Consider the following 15,885-nt stretch of genomic DNA (forward strand, 5'->3'; position numbering starts at 1 on the left):
GGGGCGAGCGCGGGCGGCGGGGGTGCAACACCCCCCCACACACCGTCTCGCTCTCCGGGAAAGACGCGTCCGTCCGCGGGCCGCCGTCCCCTATCCCCGCGCCGCTCCGGACCGCCCGCCTCGGCCGAAGCCCGAGGGGACAGGCGGGGGTCCTTCGCGCTCGGGAAAACCGTCACGCGAAACAAAGGGGGCCGCGCCGCGCTCTCGGCCGCCCTGAGGCGGGAGAGCTCGGGTCGTTGTCGCTCGGCGTCGACCCCCGACGCCATCGCACGGTGCCTGGGAAAGGGCTGCATCCCTGAGCCACGCGTCCCCCGGAGTGCTCCCCCCGCAGGGGGCTCCGCGAGGTGTCGCGGCGGCAGGGTCGCTCGCCTTCTTCCGCCTCGGACCGTCTGCGCGAAGCCAACCTCCCGGCGGGAGGGTAGACCGAAGGGGGTCGCCCGTCCTTGTGACCCCGCGGAGGGGGCCAAGGGCGGGACTCTGGCTCGGGGGACGGGAGGGGCGCCCGCGCGTCCCCTTCCCCGTCGCCGAGAGCCGTACGCCGGCGTGTGGACCTGCTCGCCGGAGTTCGTCCGGGGCTCGGTAGGGGTGCTCGGCCCTTGAGGTCCTGCCCCGGACAGGGGCGCGGCGAGGGTCCCCTGGCCGCGTCGGCTCTCACGTCGACCCACTCTCTCGCGTGGGATGGCGGCGCGGAAGGCCTCGGCCCGGCATCTCGGAGGGGGGTCGCCCGGGCGGGCAAGCCGGCCAGCCTGCTGGCCCCGCGGCCTGCGCAGGCGGGGTGGGGGGGACTCTTGCTCTCGGTGGCTCTGCCCCAGGAGGGTGCGGGGTGGCGGCAGAGGGGAGGCCGCCGCGGGTGCTTCGAGTTTGAGAAATACTCACTTGGTCAGAGACCGCACACCGCTCGTTCCCTTATATGCAAAAAAGGTGTTCGTCCTGACGTTTTGCGAGGCCTTATTTTACCGTCGTCGGCGCTATCAGGGGAAACACGCCCGCTCCTTCCGTCTCCCTGGAACCGCGCCTCGGCCCCGAGGGCCCAGGTTCAACCTCATACCGGTTCTCACGACATGCATCGACACTCGGTGCAACTCCAGCAGCCGCAGCTCCCGCCGGCCCGGCCAGCCAGGTACGCACCCCTGGTCGGCGCTTGGAGCGTTTGCACTTTGTCGTTTTTTTCTCCAAGACTCCTATCTGCCAACTGCTGTGGACTTCAGCGGTGGCTGCCGCGGGCTATGCGCGGCCTCCTGGGGGTCCCGCCTGCCCGCGCAGGCAGCTAGGACGGGGTTATCAGCAAAGCCTGTGAGGCGCTCTCATGGGGAGGGGGGGCTCCGCAGCCCCCCAAGGTGGCTTCGTACACCTCTTGAACGTTGCGGCCCGGCCGCTCGGAGAGAGCGGTGTCTACCCGGGCAGACAGCCTGTCGGCCCCGCGGCCTGGGCAGGCGGAGCAGGTACTCTTGCGCTCGGGGGCTCTGCTCCAAGGAGCGAGAGCGGACGCTCTGCTCGGCCCGGAGAGTGGGGTGGCGGGGCGCCGTCGCCTCGCTGGAACCAGGGGCGTCGTGACGTGCGCGCGCGCCTAGCCGCCGCCAGAACAGGCCGGAAAGGTTGAGCTGCATACGGATCTAAGCCGTTGCCCAAACTAACTCTGGCCCGTGTGACACAGCCGCGCGCGCGCTTTCCTACGACACTCGACCGCCGGGCTCCCTCGGCCTGGGAGGCACTCTCGGGGCAGGGGGCCACCGCAGCCCCCTTTAGGTGGCTTCGTACACCTCTTGAACGTGGCGCCCGGCCGCTCGGAGAGCGGGGTCTACCCGGGCAGACAGCCTGTCGGCCCCGCGGCCTGGGCAGGCGGAGCGGGTACTCTTGCGCTCGGGGGCTCTGCTCGGCCCGGAGAGTTGGGTGCGGGGCGCCGTCGCCTCGCTGGAACCAGGGGCGTTGTGACGTTCGCACGCGCCTAGCCGCCGCCAGGACAGGCCGGAAAGGTTGAGCTGCATACGGATCTAAGCCGTTGCCCAAACTAACTCTGGCTCGTGTGACCGACACAGCCGCGCACGCGCTTTCCGACACTCGACCGCCGGGCTCCCTCGGCCTGGGAGGCACTCTCGGGGCGGGGGGCACCGCAGCCCCCCCAAGGTGGCTTCCGTACACCTCTTGAACGTTGGGGCCCGGCCGCTCGGAGAGCGGGGTCTACCCGGGCAGACAGCCTGTCGGCCCCGCGGCCTGGACAGGCGGAGCGGGGACTCTTGCGCTCGGGGGCTCTGCTCCAAGGAGCGAGAGCGGCCGCTCTGCACGGCCCGGAGAGCGGGGTGCGGGGCGCCGTCGCCTCGCTGGAACCAGGGGCGTCGTGACGTTCGCGCGCGCCTAGCCGCCGCCAGAACAGGCCGGAAAGGTTGAGCTGCATACGGATCTAAGCCGTTGCCCAAACTAACTCTGGCCCGTGTGACCGACACAGCCGCGCACGCGCTTTCCTACGACACTCGACCGCCAGGCTCCCCTCGGCCTGGGAGGCACTCTCGGGGCGGGGGGCACCGCAGCCCCCCAAGGTGGCTTCGTACACCTCTTGAACGTGGCGCCCGGCCGCTCGGAGAGCGGGGTCTACCCGGGCAGACAGCCTGTCGGCCCCGCGGCCTGGACAGGCGGAGCGGGGACACTTGCACTCGGGGGCTCTGCTCCAAGGAGCGAGAGCGGCCACTCTGCTCGGCCCGGAGAGTGGGGTGCGGGGCGCCGTCGCATCGCTGGAGCCAGGGGCGTCGTGCCGTGCGCGCACGCCTAGCCGCCGCCAGAACAGGCCGGAAAGGATGAGCTTCATACGGATCTAAGCCGTTGCCCAAACTACCTCTGGCCCCTGTGACCGACACAGCCGTGGCACGCGCTTTCCTACGACACTCGACCGCCGGGCTCCCTCGGCCTGGGAGGCACTCTCGGGGAGGGGGGCACCGCAGCCCCCCCAAGGTGGCTTCCGTACACCTCTTGAACGTTGGGGCCCGGCCGCTCGGAGAGCGGGGTCTACCCGGGCAGACAGCCCGTCGGCCCCGCGGCCTGGACAGGCGGAGCGGGGACAAGCCAAGGCTACCGGCGGGCGGGATCGACCGGGTAGCCGCCGTGGGGAACACAACTTGGACGTCTCGCGCCGTCGCGGACCACCGTCCTCCGTCTCTCTCTCCCTCTCTCGGAAGGGAGGCCGCCCGAGGCGCACGGGCCTCGGACGGCCAGGGGTGGAAGGGCTCCACCCCAAGGTGGCTTCCGTACACCTCTTGAACGTTGGGGCCCGGCCGCTCGGTGAGAGCGGGGTCTACCCGGGCAGACAGCCCGTCGGCCCCGCGGCCTGGACAGGCGGAGCGGGGACAAGCCAAGGCTACCGGCGGGCGGGATCGACCGGGTAGCCGCCGTGGGGAACACAACTTGGACGTCTCGCGCCGTCGCGGACCACCGTCCTCCGTCTCTCTCTCCCTCTCTCGGAAGGGAGGCCGCCCGAGGCGCACGGGCCTCGGACGGCCAGGGGTGGAAGGGCTCCACCCCAAGGTGGCTTCCGTACACCTCTTGAACGTTGGGGCCCGGCCGCTCGGTGAGAGCGGGGTCTACCCGGGCAAACAGCCCGTCGGCCACGCGGCCTGGACAGGCGGAGCGGGGGCAAGCCAAGGCTACCGGCGGGCGGGATCGACCGGGTAGCCGCCGTGGGGAACACAACTTGGACGTCTCGCGCCGTCGCGGACCACCGTCCTCCGTCTCTCTCTCCCTCTCTCGGAAGGGAGGCCGCCCGAGGCGCACGGGCCTCGGACGGCCAGGGGTGGAAGGGCTCCACCCCAAGGTGGCTTCCGTACACCTCTTGAACGTTGGGGCCCGGCCGCTCGGTGAGAGCAGGGTCTACCCGGGCAAACAGCCTGTCGGCCACGCGGCCTGGACAGGCGGAGTGGGGGCAAGCCAAGGCTACCGGCGGGCGGGATCGACCGGGTAGCCGCCGTGGGGAACACAACTTGGACGTCTCGCGCCGTCGCGGACCACCGTCCTCCGTCTCTCTCTCCCTCTCTCGGAAGGGAGGCCGCCCGAGGCGCACGGGCCTCGGACGGCCAGGGGTGGAAGGGCTCCACCCCAAGGTGGCTTCCGTACACCTCTTGAACGTTGGGGCCCGGCCGCTCGGTGAGAGCAGGGTCTACCCGGGCAGACAGCCCGTCGGCCCCGCGGCCTGGACAGGCGGAGCGGGGACAAGCCAAGGCTACCGGCGGGCGGGATCGACCGGGTAGCCGCCGTGGGGAACACAACTTGGACGTCTCGCGCCGTCGCGGACCACCGTCCTCCGTCTCTCTCTCCCTCTCTCGGAAGGGAGGCCGCCCGAGGCGCACGGGCCTCGGACGGCCAGGGGTGGAAGGGCTCCACCCCAAGGTGGCTTCCGTACACCTCTTGAACGTTGGGGCCCGGCCGCTCGGTGAGAGCGGGGTCTACCCGGGCAAACAGCCCGTCGGCCACGCGGCCTGGACAGGCGGAGCGGGGGCAAGCCAAGGCTACCGGCGGGCGGGATCGACCGGGTAGCCGCCGTGGGGAACACAACTTGGACGTCTCGCGCCGTCGCGGACCACCGTCCTCCGTCTCTCTCTCCCTCTCTCGGAAGGGAGGCCGCCCGAGGCGCACGGGCCTCGGACGGCCAGGGGTGGAAGGGCTCCACCCCAAGGTGGCTTCCGTACACCTCTTGAACGTTGGGGCCCGGCCGCTCGGTGAGAGCAGGGTCTACCCGGGCAAACAGCCTGTCGGCCACGCGGCCTGGACAGGCGGAGTGGGGGCAAGCCAAGGCTACCGGCGGGCGGGATCGACCGGGTAGCCGCCGTGGGGAACACAACTTGGACGTCTCGCGCCGTCGCGGACCACCGTCCTCCGTCTCTCTCTCCCTCTCTCGGAAGGGAGGCCGCCCGAGGCGCACGGGCCTCGGACGGCCAGGGGTGGAAGGGATCCACCCCCCGCGGGAAGGGGACGCGCGGCGGCACCCGGACGCGGGAGCGTTGACCCGGGGGTCTTTACTCCGCCGAGGCGTAGCCCGGAGAAGGAGCGAGACCGGCCGGCGGGGGTGGAACACCCCCTCATGCCTCGCTCCTTCTGGGGATAAAGCGCGTCGTCCGCAGGCCGCCGTCCCCTATCCCCGCCCTGGACCGCCCGCATCGGCCGGAGCCCGAGGGGACAGGCGGGGGTCCTTCGCTTTCGGGAAAACCGTCACCAAACGTGGGGCCCGTGGCCCCGCTCTCGGCCGCCCTGAGGCGGGAGAGCCCGGATCGTTCTCTCTCTCGGCGTCGGCCCCACCGACGCCGTCGCACGGTGGCCTGGGAAAGGGCTGCACCCCCTGCGCCACGCTTCTCCCCCGGAGTACTCCCCCCGCAGGGGGCTCCGCGGGGTGTCCCGACGCGCAGAGTCGCTCGCCTTCTTCCGCGGGGGACGGGAGGGACGCCCACGCGCGTCCCTTCCCCATCCTCGAGAGCCGTACGCGCCGAGGGTGAACCCGCTCGCCGGGGCGCCGGGGAGCAGGGCCCTTGTGGTCCTTCCCCGGACATGGGCGCGGCGAGGGTCCCCCGGCCGCGACGGCTCTCCCGTTGACCCACTCTCTCGCCTTGGGTGGTGGTGATGGAGGCGGCTGCCTACGCCTCAGCCCGGCATCTCGGAGGGGGGTCGCCCGGGCAGCCAGCCAGCCAGCCTGTTGGCCCCGCGGCCTGCACAGGCGGAGTGGGGACACTTGCGCTCTATGACTCTGCTCCCAGGGAGGTGGCAGAGGGGCGGCCGCGGTGCTTTGACTTTGAGCGGTCCCCACTCCAGCACTCTGAGAAATAGTCACTTTGTCAAAGACCGCACACCGCTCGTTCCCTTATATGCAAAAAAGGTGTTCGTCCTGACGTTTTGCGAGCCCTTATTTTACCGTCGTCGGCGCTATCAGGGGAAACAGGCCCGCTCCTTCCGCCTTCATGGAACCGTAGCTCGGCCCCGAGGGCCCAGGATTACCCTCATACCGGTTCTCACGACATGCGTCGACACTCGGCTCAGCCCCGGCAGCCGCAGCTCCCGCCGGCCCGGCCAGCCGGGTCCGCACCCCTGGCCGGCGCCTGGAGCGTCTGGACTTTGTCGTTTTCTCTCCAAGACTCGTCTCTGCCAACTGCCGTGGACTTCGGCGGGGGCTGCCGCGGGCTGTGCCCGGCCTCTTGGGGGTCCCGCCTGCCCGCGCAGGCAGCTAGGACAGGGTTATCAGCGCTCTCAGGGGGGGCCTCCGCAGACCCCCCACAGGTGGCTCCGTACACCTCTTGAACGTGGCGCCCGGCCGCTCGGAGAGCGGGGTCTTCCCGGGCAAGCCGCCTGTGGGCCCCACGGCCTGGACAGGCGGAGCGGAGACAAGCCCAGGCTACCGGCAGGATCGACCGGCTGGCAGCCGTGGTGGAACAACGGGGACGCCTCGCGCCGCCGCGGGCCGCCGTCCTCCGTCTCTCTCCCACTCTCGGAGGCAGGCCGCCCGAGGCCAACGGGCCTCGGACGGCGTGGGGTGGAAGGGCTCCACCCCAGGGGAAGAAAACACGCCCGCGCTCGTTTGCACAGTCTGCCCCGGCCCGGCATCTCGGAGGGGGGGGGTCGCCCGGGCAGCCAGCCAGCCAGCCTGTTGGCCCCGTGGCCTGCACAGGCGGAGTGGGGACCCTCGCGCTCGATGACTCTGCTCCCAGGGAGGTGGCAGAGGGGCGGACGCGGTGCTTTGACTTTGAGCGGTCCCCACTCCCTTCTCAGCACATTGAGAAATAGTCACTTTGTCAAAGACCGCACACCGCTCGTTCCCTTATATGCAAAAAAGGTGTTCGTCCTGACGTTTTGCGAGGCCTTATTTTACCGCCGTCGGCGCTATCAGGGGAAGCGGGCCCGCTCCTTCCGCCTTCCTGGAACCGTGCCTCGGCCCCGAGGGCCCAGGATTACCCTCATACCGGTTCTCACGACATGCATCGACACTCGGCTCAGCCCCGGCAGCCGCAGCTCCCGCCGGCCCGACCAGCCGGGTCCGTCCCCCTGGCCGGCGCCCGGAGCGTCTGGACTTTGTCGTTTTTTCATCCAACACTCTCCTCTGGCAAATGCCATGGACTTCAGCGGGGGCTGCCGCGGGCTGTTCCCCGCCTCCTGGGTGTCCTGCCCTGCAACACCGGAGGCTCAGGCAGGGTCTTGAGCTACTGCTGGTAGGTGCACCTCGGGGGCCCTCCGCAGCCGCCCCGGGCCACCCCTGCAGCCAGCACACCGCTGCCAACAGCCCGCTCCCCATCACCAGCCAGCCCCTCTGCATACATCTGCTGGGGGTGCATTTTTGACTTCCCCCGCTTTGGCCTATGGGGAAAAGCCAGGGGGGAAACCTCCAGAGTCAGGCCGACCTCCTGGAACTCTAGCCCGGCCTGGAGCTACCGGTTTGTCCCCTTCCCGGTTCTCAGGACGTGCATCGCCACTCGGCTCAGCCCCAGCCGCCGCAGCTCCCGCCGGCCCGGCCAGCCGGGTCCGTCCCCCTGGCCGGCGCCTGGAGGCGTTTGGACTTTGTCATTTTTTTTCAAAGACTCATCTCTGCCAACTGCCCCGGGCTTCAGCAGTGGCTGCCGCGGGCTGTGCACGGCCTCCTGGTGGGGTCCCGCCTGCCCGCGCAGGCATCTAGGACAGGGTTCTCAGCAAGGGCTTGGAGGCGCTCTCAGGGGGGCCTCCGCAGGCCCCCAAGGTGGCTTCGTACACCTCTCGAACGTGGCGCCCGGCCGCTCGGAGAGCGGGGTCTGCCCGGGCAGCCAGCCAGCCTGTCGGCCCCGCGGCCTGCACAGGCGGAGTGGGGACACTCGCGCTCGATGACTCTGCTCCCAGGGAGGTGGCAGAGGGGCGGCCGCGGCGCTTTGACTTTGAGCGGTCCCCACTCCCTTCTCAGCACTCTGAGAAATAGTCACTTTGTCAAAGACGGCACACCGCTCGTTCCCTTATATGCAAAAAAGGTGTTCGTCCTGACGTTTTGCGAGGCCTTAATTTACCGCCGTCGGCGCTATCAGGGCAAACAGGCCCGCTCCTTCCGCCTTCCTGGAACCGTGCCTCGGCCCGGAGGGCCCAGGATTACCCTCATACCGGTTCTCACGACATGCATCGATACTCGGCTCAGCCCCGGCAGCCGCAGCTCCCGCCGGCCCGGCCAGCCGGGTCCGCCCCCCTGGCCGGCACGCCTGGAGCGTTTGGACTTTGTCATTTTTCTCAAAGACTCATCTCTGCCAACTGCCGTGGGATTCAGCAGGGGCTGCCACGGGCTGTTCCCCGCCTCCTGGGTTTCCTGCCCTGCAACACCAGAGGGTCAGGGGGGGTCTTGAGCAACTACTGGTAGGTGCAGCACCTCGGGGGCCCTCTGCAGCCAGCACACGGCTGCCAACAGCCCGCTCCCCATCACCCGCCAGCCCCTCTGCATACATCTGCCGGGGGTGCTTTTTTGACTTCCCCCATGTTGGCCTATGGGGAAAAGCCAGGGGGAAAACCTCCAGAGTCAGGCCGACCTCCTGGAACCCTAGCCCGGCCTGGAGCTACTGGTTTGCCCCCTTCCCGGTTCTCAGGACATGCCTTGACACTCGGCTCAGCCCCGGCAGCCGCAGCCCCCGCCGGCCCGGCCAGCCGGGTCCGCCACCCTGCCCGGCGCCTGGAGCGTTTGGACTTTGTCGTTTTTTCTCAAAGACTCATCTCTGCCAACTGCCAAGGACTACAGCAGGGGCTGCCACCTGCTGTTCCCCGCCAATGGGTGTCCTGCCCTGCAACACCGGAGGCTCGGGCAGGGTCTTGAGCAACTGCTGGTAGGTGCTCTCAGGGGGCCCCGCCACACCCCCCAGGCCCACCTCCAGGGCCTCCCTCCCGGCCCCTGGAGCTGCCAGCACCCCCTCGCCCTCAACACTCTCTCCCCGTTGGGACTTTGAAACTTTTCTGACCGTGCAAGCTTCGTCAAACGGCAAGGGGGCAAGCGGCGGGCTCTGCCCGGCCTCCTGGGGTCCTGCCCGGGGACATCGGAGGCTCAGCCTGGGTTTTCAGCCACCACGGGCAGGTGCACTCAGGGGGCCCTCCGCAGCCGCCCATGCACACCTCTGCAGCCAGCACACCGCTGCCAACAGCCCGCTCCCCATCACCAGCCAGCCCCTCTGCATACATCTGCCGGGGGTGCTTTTTTGACTTCCCCCATTTTGGCCAATGGGGAAAAGCCAAGGGGAAAACCTCCAGAGTCAGGCCGACCTCCTGGAACTCGAGCTCGGCCTGGAGCCACCGGTTTGTCCCCTTCCCGGTTCTCAGGACCTGCACTGACACTCGGCTCAGCAACGGCAGCTGCAGCCCCCGCCGGCCCGGCCAGCCGGGTCCGCCCCCCCTGGCCGGCGCCTGGAGCGTTTGGACTTTGTCATTTTCATGACTTGTCTCCTCAGACATTGTCCGACTGCAAGGGGGGCGGCCGCGGTCCGTGCCCAGCCTCCAGGGGTTGCCCCCGGCCCCTGGAGCAGCCAGCACCCCCTCGCCGTCACCACTCTCTCCCCATTGGGACTTTGAAACTTTTCTGACCGTGCAAGCTTCGTCAAACGGCAAGGGGGCAGCCGGCGTTCTGTGCCCGGCCTCCTGGGGTCCTGCCCGGGCACATCGGAGGCTCAGCCTGGGTTTTCAGCCACCACGGGCAGGTGCACTCAGGGGGCCCTCCGCAGCCGCCCATGCACACCTCTGCAGCCAGCACACTGCTGCCAACAGACCGCTCCCCATCACCAGCCAGCCCCTCTGCATACATCTGCTGGGGGTGCTTTTTTGACTTCCCCCATTTTGGCCAATGGGAAAATGCCAGGGGGAAAACCTCCAGAGTCAGGCCGACCTCCTGGAACTGCCGCCCGGCCTGGAGCCTCCGGTTTGTCCCCTTCCCGGTTCTCAGGACATGCATCGCCACTCGGCTCAGCCCCAGCCGCCGCAGCTCCCGCCGGCCCGGCCAGCCGGGTCCGTCCCCCTGGCCGGCGCCTGGAGGCGTTTGGACTTTGTCATTTTTTTTCAAAGACTCATCTCTGCCAACTGCCCTGGGCTTCAGCAGTGGCTGCCGCGGGCTGTGCACGGCCTCCTGGTGGGGTCCCGCCTGCCCGCGCAGGCATCTAGGACAGGGTTCTCAGCAAGGGCTTGGAGGCGCTCTCAGGGGGGCCTCCGCAGGCCCCCAAGGTGGCTTCGCACACCTCTCGAAACGTGGCGCCCGGCCGCTCGGAGAGCGGGGTCTCCCCGGGCAGCCAGCCAGCCTGTCGGCCCCGCGGCCTGGACAGGCGGAGTGGGGACACTCGCGCTCGACGACTCTGCTCCCGGGGAGGTGGCAGAGGGGCGGCCGCGGAGCTTTGACTTTGAGCGGTCCCCACTCCAGCACTCTGAGAAATAGTCACTTTGTCAAAGACGGCACACCGCTCGTTCCCTTATATGCAAAAAAGGTGTTCGTCCTGACGTTTTGCGAGGCCTTAATTTACCGCCGTCGGCGCTATCAGGGGAAACGGGCCCGCTCCTTCCGCCCTCCTGGAACCGTGCCTCGGCCCGGAGCGACCAGGATCACCCTCATACCGGTTCTCACGACATACATCGACACTCGGCTCAGCCCCGGCAGCCGCAGCTCCCACCGGCCCAGCCAGCCGGCTCCGCCACCCTGCCCGGCACGCCTGGAGCGTTTGGACTTTGTCATTTTCATGACTTGTCTCCTCAAACTTTGCTCGACCGCAAGGGGGGCTGCCGCAGTCCGTGCCCAGCCTCCAGGGGTTGCCCCCGGCCCCTGGAGCTGCCAGCACCCCCTCGCCCTCAACACTCTCTCCCCGTTGGGACTTTGAAACTTTTTCTGACCGTGCAAGCTTCGTCAAACGGCAAGGGGGCAGGCTGCGGTCTGTGCCCGGCCTCCTGGGGTCCTGCCCGGGGACATCGGAGGCTCAGCCAGGGTGTTGAGCCACCGCTGGCAGGTGCACTCAGGGGGCCCTCCGCAGCCGCCCATGCACACCTCTTCAGCCAGCACACTGCTGCCAAACACCCGCTCCCCATCACCCCCCAGCCCCTCTGCATACATCTGCTGGGGGTGCTTTTTTGACTTCCCCCATTTTGGCCTATGGGGAAAAGCCAGGGGGAAAACCTCCAGAGTCAGGCCGACCTTCTGGAACTCGAGCTCGGCCTGGAGCCGCCGGTTTGTCCCCTTCCCGGTTCTCAGGACCTGCATTGACACTCGGCTCAGCCCCGGCAGCCGCAGCCCCTGCCGTCCCAGCCAGCCGGGTCCGCCCCCCTGGCCGGCGCCTGGAGCGTTTGGACTTTGTCATTTTCATGGCTTGTCTCCTCAAACTTTGTCCGACTGCAAGGGGGGCTGCCGCAGTCCGTGCCCAGCCTCCAGGGGTTGCCCCCGGCCCCTGGAGCTGCCAGCACCCCCTCGCCCTCAACACTCTCTCCCCGTTGGGACTTTGAAACTTTTTCTGACCGTGCAAGCTCCGTCAAACGGCAAGGGGGCAAGCGGCGGGCTCTGCCCGGCCTCCTGGGGTCCTGCCCGGGGACATCGGAGGCTCAGCCAGGGTGTTGAGCCACCGCTGGCAGGTGCACTCAGGGGGCCCTCCGCAGCCGCCCATGCCCACCCCTGCAGCCAGCACACGGCTGCCAACAGCCCGCTCTCCATCACCCCCCAGCCCCTCTGCATACATCTGCTGGGGGTGCTTTTTTGACTTCCCCCATTGTGGCCAATGGGACAATGCCAAGGGGAAAACCTCCAGAGTCCTGCCGACCTCCTGGAACTCCAACCCGGCCTGGAGCCACCGGTTTGTCCGCTTCCCGGTTCTCAGGACCTGCATCGACACTCGGCTCAACCCCGGCAGCCGCAGCTCCCGCCGGCCCGGCCAGCCAGGTCCGCCCCCCTGGCCGGCACGCCTGGAGCGTTTGGACTTTGTCATTTTTTTCTCCAAGACTCGCCTCTGGCACATGCCGTGGACTTCAGCGGGGGCTGCTCCCCGCCTCCTGGGTGTCCTGCCCGGGGAACTTCGGAGGCTCAGCCTGGGTCTTGGGCCCCTACTTGTAGGTGCACTTTGGGGGCCCTCCGCAGCCGCCCAGGCCCACCCCTGCAGCCGCCACACAGCTGCCAACAGCCCGCTCTCCATCACCCCCCAGCCCATTGCACACATCTGCCGGGGGTGCTTTTTTGACTTCCCCCATTTTGGCCTAAGGGGAAAGGCCGGGGGGAAAACCTCCAGAGTCAGGCCGACCTCCTGGAACTCCAACCCGGCCTGGAGCCACCGGTTTGTCCCCTTCCCGGTTCTCAGGACATGCATTGACACTCGGCTCAACCCTGGCAGCCGCAGCTCCCGCCGGCCCGGCCAGCCGGGTCCGCACCCCTGGCCGGCTCGCCTGGAGCGTTTGGACTTTGTCATTTTCATGACTTGTCTCCTCAAACTTTGTTCGACCGCAAGGGGGTGTGCCGCGGTCCGTGCCCAGCCTCCAGGGGTTGCCCCCGGCCCCTGGAGCAGCCGGCACCCCCTCGCCCTCAACACTCTCTCCCCGTCGGGACTTTGAAACTTTTTTCTGACCGTGCAAGCTTCGTCAAAAGGCAAGGGGGCAGGCTGCGGTCTGTGCCCGGCCTCCTGGGGTCCTGCCCGGGGACATCGGAGGCTCAGCCAGGGTGTTGAGCCACCGCTGGCAGGTGCACTCAGGGGGCCCTCCGCAGCCGCCCAGGTCCACCCCTGCAGCCAGCACACGGCTGCCAACAGCCCGCTCTCCATCACCCCCCAGCCCCTCTGCATACATCTGCTGGGGGTGCTTTTTTGACTTCCCCCATTTTGGCCTATGGGGAAAAGCCAGGGGGAAAACCTCCAGAGTCAGGCCGACCTTCTGGAACTCGAGCTCGGCCTGGAGCCGCCGGTTTGTCCCCTTCCCGGTTCTCAGGACCTGCATTGACACTCGGCTCAGCCCCGGCAGCCGCAGCCCCCGCCGGCCCGGCCAGCCGGGTCCGCCACCCTGCCCGGCGCCTGGAGCGTTTGGACTTTGTCGTTTTTTCTCCAAGACTCGCCTCTGGCACATGCCATGGACCTCAGCGGGGGCTGCTCCCCGCCTCCTGGGTGTCCTGCCCGGGCACATCGGAGGCTCAGCCTGGGTCTTGGGCCCCTTCTGGTAGGTGCACTTTGGGGGCCCTCCGCAGCCGCCCAGGCCCACCTCCTGCAGCCACCACACAGCTGCCAACTGCCCGCTCTCCGTCACCCGCCAGCCCCTCTGCATACATCTGCTGGGGGTGCTTTTTTGACTTCCCCCATTGTGGCCAATGGGAAAATGCCAAGGGGAAAACCTCCAGAGTCCTGCCGACCTCCTGGAACTCCAACCCGGCCTGGAGCCACCGGTTTGTCCCCTTCCCGGTTCTCAGGACCTGCATTGACACTCGGCTCAGCCCCGGCCGCCGCAGCTCCCGCCAGCCCGGCCAGCCGGGTCCGCACCCCAGCCCGGCGCCTGGAGCGTTTGGACTTTGTCATTTTCATGACTTGTCTCCTCAAACTTTGTTCGACTGCAAGGGGGGCTGCCGCAGTCCGTGCCCAGCCTCCAGGGGTTGCCCCCGGCCCCTGGAGCAGCCAGCACCTCCTCGCCGTCAACACTCTCCCCCCGTGGGGACTTTGAAACTTTTCTGACCGTGCAAGCTTCGTCAAACGGCAAGGGGGCAAGCGGCGGGCTCTGCCCGGCCTCCTGGGGTCCTGCCCGGGCACATCGGAGGCTCAGCGGGGGTTTTCAGCCACCACTGGTAGGTGCGCTTTGGGGGCCCTCCGCAGCCGCCCCGGGCCACCCCTGCAGCCAGCACACTGCTGCCAACAGCCCGCCGCTCTCCCACACCAGCCAGCCCCGTCTGCACACATCTGCCGGGGGTGCTTTTTTGAGAAACACTGTCACTTTGTCAAAGACCGCACACCGCTCGTTCCCTTATACCCCGACAAGGTGTTCGTGCTGACGTTTTGCGAGGCCTTATTTTACCGCCGTCGGCGCTATCAGGGGAAGCGGGCCCGCTCCTTCCGCCCTCCTGGAACCGTGCCTCGGCCCGGAGCGGCCAGGTTTACCCTCATACCGGTTCTCGTGACCTGCATTGACACTCGGCTCTTCCCCGGCCGCCGCAGCTCCCGCCGGTCCGACCAGCTGGGTCCGCCCCCCTGGACGGCACGCCTGGAGCGTTTGGACTTTGTCATTTTCATGACTCGTCTCCTCAAACTTTGTTCGACCGCAAGGGGGGCTGCCGCAGTCCGGGCCCAGCCTCCAGCGGTTGCCCCCGGCCGCTGGAGCTGCCAGCACCCCCTCGCCGTCAACACTCTCTCCCCGTTGGGACTTTGAAACTTTTCTGACCGTGCAAGCTTCGTCAAACGGCAATGGGGGGCAACCGGCGTTCTGTGCCCGGCCTCCTGGGGTCCTGCCCGGGCACATCGGAGGCTCAGCCTGGGTTTTCAGCCACCACGGGCAGGTGCACTCAGGGGGCCCACCGCAGCCGCCCAGGCCCACCCCTGCAGCCACCACGCAGCTGCCAACAGCCCGCTCTCCGTCACCCCCCAGCCCCTTCTGCATACATCTGCCGGGGGTGCTTTTTTGACTTCCCCCCTTTTGGCCTATGGGGAAAAGCCAGGGGGAAAACCTCCAGAGTCAGGCCGACCTTCTGGAACTCCAGCTCGGACTGGAGCCACCGGTTTGTCCCCTTCCCGGTTCTCAGGAGATGCATCGACACTCGGCTCAGCCCCGGCAGCCGCAGCACCCGCCGGCCAGGCCAGCCACGTCCGCCCCCCTGGCCGGCGCCTGGAGCGTTTGGACTTTGTCGTTTTTTTTCCCCCAAGACTCGCCTCTGCCAACTGCCAAGGACTTCAGCAGGGGCTGCCACGGCTGTTCCCCGCCTCCTGGGGTTCATGCCCGGGCACACCGGAGGCTCAGGCAGGGTCTTGAGCAACTGCTGTTGGGTGCTCTCAGGGGGCCCCTCCACAACCCCAGCCCGACCTCCAGGGGCTCCAGCCCGGCCCCAGGGGCAGCCAGCACCCCTTCGCCGTCAACACTCTCCCCCCGTTGGGACTTTGAAACTTTTCTGACCGTGCGAGCTTCATCGGACGGGAAGGGGGCGACCTGCGGGCTCTGCCCGGCCTCCCGGGGTCCCTGCCCGGCCCCGTGGGAGGGACAGGCAGGGTTTCTCACCTACTACCCGTAGGCACTCTCAGGGGGCCCTCCGCGCCCTCGGGCCGCCCTCCCCGGGCTTCCCCCGGGTCCGCGGAGCAGCCCGCCACCCCTCGCCGGCACCGTCTCTCGCCCCCGTTGGGACTTTGAAACTTTTCCCCCCGTGCAAACCTCACCGGGGGGCAGAGGGAGAGACCTGCGGGCCGTGCCCGGCCTCCCGGGACTCCCTCCGGGCAGCGCGGGCGGCTCGGACGGGGTTTTCAGCGAGTGCTGGGGGGGGGTGTCTTCGGGGGCCCCCCGCGGGCCCCCCGGGGCACCTGCGCGGGGTGGCCCCTGCTGCCAGGCACCCACTCCCTATCGACCATCCAGCCCCCCTACATACATCTGGCGGGGGTGCTTTTTTGAGTTCCCCCATTTTGGCAACTTGGCACATCCTATGGGGAAACCGGCAAAATCATGCCGACCTCCTGGAACTCCGGCTCGGCCTGGAGCCGCCGGTTTGTCCCCTTCCCGGTTCTCAGGCATTTTCGGACTTTGTCATTTTTTCAGCCCTCTCTGTCAATGCGGCCAGCGGGAGCTGCCGCGGTCTGTGCCCAGGCACCAGGCTCTCCAAACGGACGCCGGCGGAGGGTCAGGGGGTGTCTCGGCCAGATACTGAAAAACACTCAGGGGGTGCCCAGGCACCAGGCGCTCCAAACGGACACCGTCGGAGGGTCAGGGGGTGTCTCGGCCAGATACTGAAAAACACTCAGGGGCGCA

Source organism: Eleutherodactylus coqui, unplaced genomic scaffold, assembly GCF_035609145.1.
Source record: "Eleutherodactylus coqui strain aEleCoq1 unplaced genomic scaffold, aEleCoq1.hap1 HAP1_SCAFFOLD_326, whole genome shotgun sequence".
Lineage (NCBI taxonomy): Eukaryota > Metazoa > Chordata > Amphibia > Anura > Eleutherodactylidae > Eleutherodactylus > Eleutherodactylus coqui.